This window comes from Octodon degus, unplaced genomic scaffold (assembly GCF_000260255.1).
Source record: "Octodon degus isolate 3935 unplaced genomic scaffold, OctDeg1.0 scaffold00080, whole genome shotgun sequence".
Lineage (NCBI taxonomy): Eukaryota > Metazoa > Chordata > Mammalia > Rodentia > Octodontidae > Octodon > Octodon degus.
This window is the reverse complement of record NW_004524656.1, coordinates 8,552,164-8,557,850: the sequence shown is the minus strand read 5'-3', so window position 1 is coordinate 8,557,850 and position 5,687 is coordinate 8,552,164. Positions and strand designations below refer to the sequence as shown.

The 5,687-nt window shown below is 44.0% G+C and overlaps 1 non-coding gene across 1 annotated transcript; it reads right to left on the bottom strand.

Annotated features, from left to right (window-relative positions):
* Positions 1-2,559: 2,559 nt before the first annotated feature.
* Positions 2,560-2,665, bottom strand: LOC111818145. The gene has a single exon (XR_002822207.1). It is a non-coding gene; the product is annotated as a U6 spliceosomal RNA (small nuclear RNA).
* Positions 2,666-5,687: the final 3,022 nt, after the last annotated feature.

Sequence of the window (5,687 nt, the reverse complement as noted above, 5' to 3'; positions counted from 1 at the left end):
CCCCTGGGACGCACTGAGACAGTGATTGAGACTGCGCACGCCTATAATCCCAGAGCTTGGGAGGCTGAAAACAGGAGAATCACTACGAGTCCAATCTACATAGTGAGGCCCTGTAGACCCTGTACCAAATACATTTTTTTTTAAAAAATGGGGGAAAAAAAATAAATTTAAAAAAATGAGGAAGAAGAGATCAAAGTTGAAACATTTCATAGCTCTTGTATCATCTATCAGGAAGAAAGGTATATTGATTACCTTTAGACTTGTTAGGCAAAGTGAAAATATTAAAATTTTAAGAATAGCCCGGGGCCAGGGAGATGGCTCAGTGGAATAAGCGCTTCCCTGGCAAGCGCAAGGGCCTGAGTTCAATCCCCAGTTCCGCAAAAAAAAAAAAAAAAAAAGAATAGCCCATTAAAAGAATAGAGAGAATGGATAACTTTCTGACTAGCCCATGAGGAAAAGAGACTAGAGAACAGCAGTCAGCTTCTAGTAAAGGATGAGGCAGCGTTAGCATCTGCTGTTTCCTGAAATCCCAATAAAATAGCAGTGAAGTGCACTTTTTAAAAAATGCAGAAGCCCACAAGGAAAACAGAAAAGGAGACAATAATAGCAACGTCTTGGAAGCTGAACCTTTCTGGATGGCCAAATAGTAGTAACTGGGCACAACTGAAAAGACACATTTTGAGTAGCAATGGAGATAGGTAAGTACCCCACTGAACTGCAAATCTAAACACCCAAGAACTCAGCAACAGCAGCAACAAATCCTATTGGAAGCACAGGTGACATTGGAGCTACAAATGGGTGATTTGTTTTTCTTTGTTTTTGAGGCAGGGTCTCACTTTATGCAGGCTGGCCTTGAGCTGACACTATAGCTCAGGCTGGTCTCAAACTCAGAACAATTCTTCTGCCTCAGCCTCCTGAGTTCTGGGATTACAGGTGTGTGCCACCATGGCTGGCTTGGGGTGATTTATTGTGAGTGTGTTTAAGAAGCTACTGTCCTTTTTGCTCAGTGGTGTCACTGTCCCTCCTCTCACCCCCTAGCCACAGAAAACCAGAGGTACAGTCTCTGGAAAGGGCGAAACAATGGATCTCTGGTCCATGAAAAAAACAAAGTATTACTGGGGGTCAGAGTTCTTGCACTTAAAAAGAAAACTTCATACACCAAATTTTGAGAATTTTCTCTCCACACATTATCTTTCCTCTCACCCAATATGCTTGCCAATTGGACTTTGCCCTCTGTGACGGTTGGCTGATGTTGTTTGTCAGCTCGATTGGCCTGAGAAGCATCTAGCAGATCAGTCAAGCATGCTTCTGGGTGGGACGAGGGTGTGTGACCTGGGGTCTGTATCTGCTCCCTGGCCCCTTCCCCTTCCCCTTTCTACTTTCTCCCTGCCTGAGATGAGCAGGTGTCCCCCAAAATGCCCTTCTCCCTCAAGATTTCTCCCTCACAATTGTTATATGTGAAAGCGATGATGTCACCCACCACTGACTAAGACCCTGACACTGTGAGCCAAAAATAAACCTTTCTTCCTTTAAGTTGTTTGTCAGGTATCGTGATTCAGGGTCAGAAAGCTGTCTCTTGGAGACAGGCGTTGGAAGAGACTTTCCCCTGACAGAACTGGCTGTGCTAAGAAACTGACTGAAGGGATCAAACTTTTTTTTTTTTTTTTTTAATGTATTTGGTACAAGGCCTCACCATGCAGCTTGGACTCACAGTGATCCTCCTGTTTGCAGCCTTCCCAGTGCTGGATTATAGGCAAGGGCCACCACGCCTGGACTTGGTCTCCAGCTCAGCGTGCCCAGAGACGGGGCTGGCATAGTATGTGGGACTAGGTATCCAACTCTGGTCCCTTGTGCTTGCAAAAGCAGGAGCTTAGTCCATTGAGCTATCTTTTTTTTTCCTTTTTGTATTTAGGACATGGTGTACAGGGTCTCACTGTGCAGATCAGACTTGTAGTGATCCTCCTGTTTACAGCCCCCCAAGTGCTGGGATTACAGATGCGCACCACCACATCCAGTTTCAGTCGCTATTTTAGCAAGCCCTGGGGGCAGGGCCAGCACCACAGGCCAGGGGATTGACCTCCCGGCCCCTGCGTCTGCCTAAGTAGGCACTTTAATATGCTGAGCTAGTTGGCTGGCCCTCCATTGAGCTATCTCACCAACCGTAGGAACAAACTTTTTAAGTGTTGCCTGCAACCCACACAGTCCCTCTCAAAATGACCCAGACTATACATTAGCTTCTTTTCTTTTCTACATTAGTATGAAAAGTTTCAAAAGTACAGAAAAGCTAAAAGAACAGTAACGATCACTGTTATACTCACTACCCAGGTCTGTGATTGTATTTACCTTCCTTGTATCTTCTCTCACTCCTTCCTCCTCCACCTTCCTCTTTCCTGTTACTCTGTCGGCTACTTCCAGGTCTTTTTGTTTGTTTTGTTTCCATGTATATGAAAACCACATAAACTATACTCGTCTTTCTGCATCGCCTTATTTAGCTTAACATGATATCCTACACGTTCATCTGTTTTCCTGAAAATAGCACGACTTCATTCTTCTTTATGGCAAAAGATGCGATGTTTCACAAACCGCATGCCGTCCTTGCCCAGGAGCCCTGCTCAGCTTCTCTGTATCCTCCCAATTTTAGTACATGAGCTATGAAAGAGGATACTCTACGAGGTTTTTTAAATTTGTTTTGTCCGTCTGCTGCCATGCTGTGGCTCAAATCCAGAGCCTCACACGCTCTAGGCCAGTGTTCTACCACTGAGCTGCGTCCCCCATCGTGGTTCTTTTTAAAATTACAATTCTATCAAAGTTTATGGAGGCCGAGGAGATAGCTCAGTAGGTTAAGCACTTGCCTGGCAAGTGCAAGGGCCTGAGTTCAATCCCTGGTTCTGGAGAAAAAAAAAACCACAAAGTTTATGTATCACAGTTGGTTGTTAAACTCTACTACAAAGCATTCCTACTTTGTTTTTTAATGACATTGACTTTTGGAAAAAGACCAGGCTAGTCATCTCGTAGAATGTTCCAGCTTATTAACTTGTTTGACTCTTTTTTGTAGTGTCATTCACCTTAGTTCTCTATGTCCTGTTTCTCACTGTTGGACTTAGCTGGACAGTGTTCCCAGAGCTCATGTCCTCAGAGGTGGGCTTATGGAAGGGGAGCTGATCGTGGGGTATTAACCTCATCAGCTGATTCACCCACCAGTAAACTCATAGCGGAGTGTGCTGTTAGGGGGTGCAACTGGAGGAACTAGCTCTCTGCAGCACAACCTGGAAGGCTGTGTCCTCGTGCGCAGCCTCTTCCTGCCTTTGTCAGTGTATTCGCGGCGTATTCTCCCTGCATCTGGCTGCCACAAGGCAAGTTGCTTTCCTCTGCCATCATGTTTATCCTCTGGAACCAAAATAAATCTTTCCCTTTAAGTTATAGGTCAGGTATTTTGTCTTAGCAGAGGAAAGCTGGTTAATACACCCATAAACTGGAGCCGAGGCCAAACGACTCCATTGTGTTTAAAGCATTTCCGGCAAGGCTGTGGTAAAAGTGAACATTACATGTCATCAGGGGGCCAGGGAGATGGCTCAGTAGAGTAAGTGTTTCCCTGGCAAGCGCAAGGGCCTGAGTTCAATCCCTGGTTAAAACAAAACAAAACAAAACAAAAAAAAGGACTTGTCATCAGGAGGCACCCGATGCCTGCTGTTCCTGCTCTCAGGGATCCTGCAGTGTGCACTTGGCAACACAGTCACTCTCAGGTCCCTTGATTAATGAGACATGCGATTTCTCTTTGTCATTTGTCAGTAATAACATCATGATCCCTGAGATATGGTGGCAATCTAACAAATTAGGATCTGAAAAAGTATTCTCACAGGAGCCTCACCTACAGCCTATCCCCCTCGTTCTTTTGCCCCTGGCAGCATACAAGTTGCTTTCTATTCATTTCTAGCTTAATTAGGCCCTCCAGGTGTAAAGGGTTAATGTAAAAGTAATGTGATGAGTTAGTGTAAAACTAAATGTAAAAAATTAATCTGCTCGACTTTCTGTGACCCTGTTTCCCTGTAAGACTGCAAGGAGGCTTGGTGTACCGTTGATAAATCATCGATAGACTGAGAGTTCCCAAAAAACAATGCTCCTGGAAAAAATGTATGCTGAGTAATGGTCATGCTGTCCCTAAAGGTACTGCTCTATGCTAAATGACAAATTTGTTTGCCCAACAGGATGCGGTTACTACCTTTAAAACCTCTATACTTCTAAGGCTCCTAGCTGTTTGTCCTCTCCTGCATGACTGTGGTCAAGTGGTCCTGGGCCCTGTAATAAAGGGCTCATATTTCAATTTTAATTTAGACTCAGATCTGGTTTCTATGTTGAGCACCCATAACATTTGGGGGCTCGTCTGGGATCCCATTCACTGGGATCAACTAGAAACCAGTTTTTTATCTGGAGAACTGTAATCTGGGGAAATTCTTCAGCCCCAGACTTATACAGGTCTCCGAAAGTTTTCAAATTATTTATTGATTCAGAGAAAACACGAATCATTTGGAACCTCTTGCTGGTAAGAGCCTTTTTATTCTGTTGGGGCACCCCTTTGTGAGTCACAGGAAGAGTTAGACCCAACATAAATCCCCTGAACTCTGCTCCCCTCCACAACAGTGGACTGGAGCATTAGATTTGTCTTTGGTTTGGTTTTGTCTTTGTTCCTTGTCTGTTAGTTGTATTGTTTGTAATTATGGGTCAGACCACTTCTGCTTCTTTGTCACCGTTGCAAAGTATTCTTGACCATTTCCAGGATTCCAGACAATGAGCCTCAGGATCCCCAGGAGCAAGACACTCTTAGAAAAGGCCTGCCCAGCCTCCATGCCTGTGAGCCACTTTTGGGTGGTTTTTGGCGCCAAAGCTGATTTCAGTTAACTGCCCAGAATGGCTAAAGGAACAGAATGCCGCAATGTAAACAAACAAACAAACAAACAAACAACAACAACAACAACAAAAAACAGGCCTTACTCTGACCTAAACAAGATGTGATTGACTTTTGTTCTCTCGAGGCTGATGTTGATGGGCCCTAACTTCCAGATGTGAAAGTTATGTCAATCTATCTCAGATGAGTATTCCTGAGATACTATTGACATGTTGTTTCTCTCACTGAGAGAGTCTGTTTTCTCATAGATAAACATTCCTAGATTCGTCTTGGGCCAAAGGCCTCATGAGGTTTGTTTTCCATGTTTGTTTTGATTTTTGGGGGGGCGCCGGAATCAGGAATTGAACTCAGACCCTTGCACTTGCCAGGGAAGCACTTATTCCACTGAGCCATCTCCCCGGCACCCTGACTGTTATGTTATGCTAATATATATATATATAACTATTGATGCTAAATGTTCACTATAAAAGTATAACTGTTGCCTGTCAACACTCTACAGAGATTTAACCCCTGAAGTGCCCATGGTTGATAAAAAATAACAGTTCTCTGGTTACACTTTATATTTAAGGTGCTTAAGTCTGCTCCCACCTAACTGGATCTGGCATGCTGTGTTAGATTTAAAGATAGAGTCTTCTGTATTCCCTTGGCAGCGACTTCCCAGGAATTTTTTACTTTTAACAGGAGGATCCAGAAAGGGGGTGGGGGACACAAGTGCCAATGATGAGGACATGATGTCCCAAGGATTCAAAATTCGCTTTACAGTTCTTGAAAAAATTGTATCTAA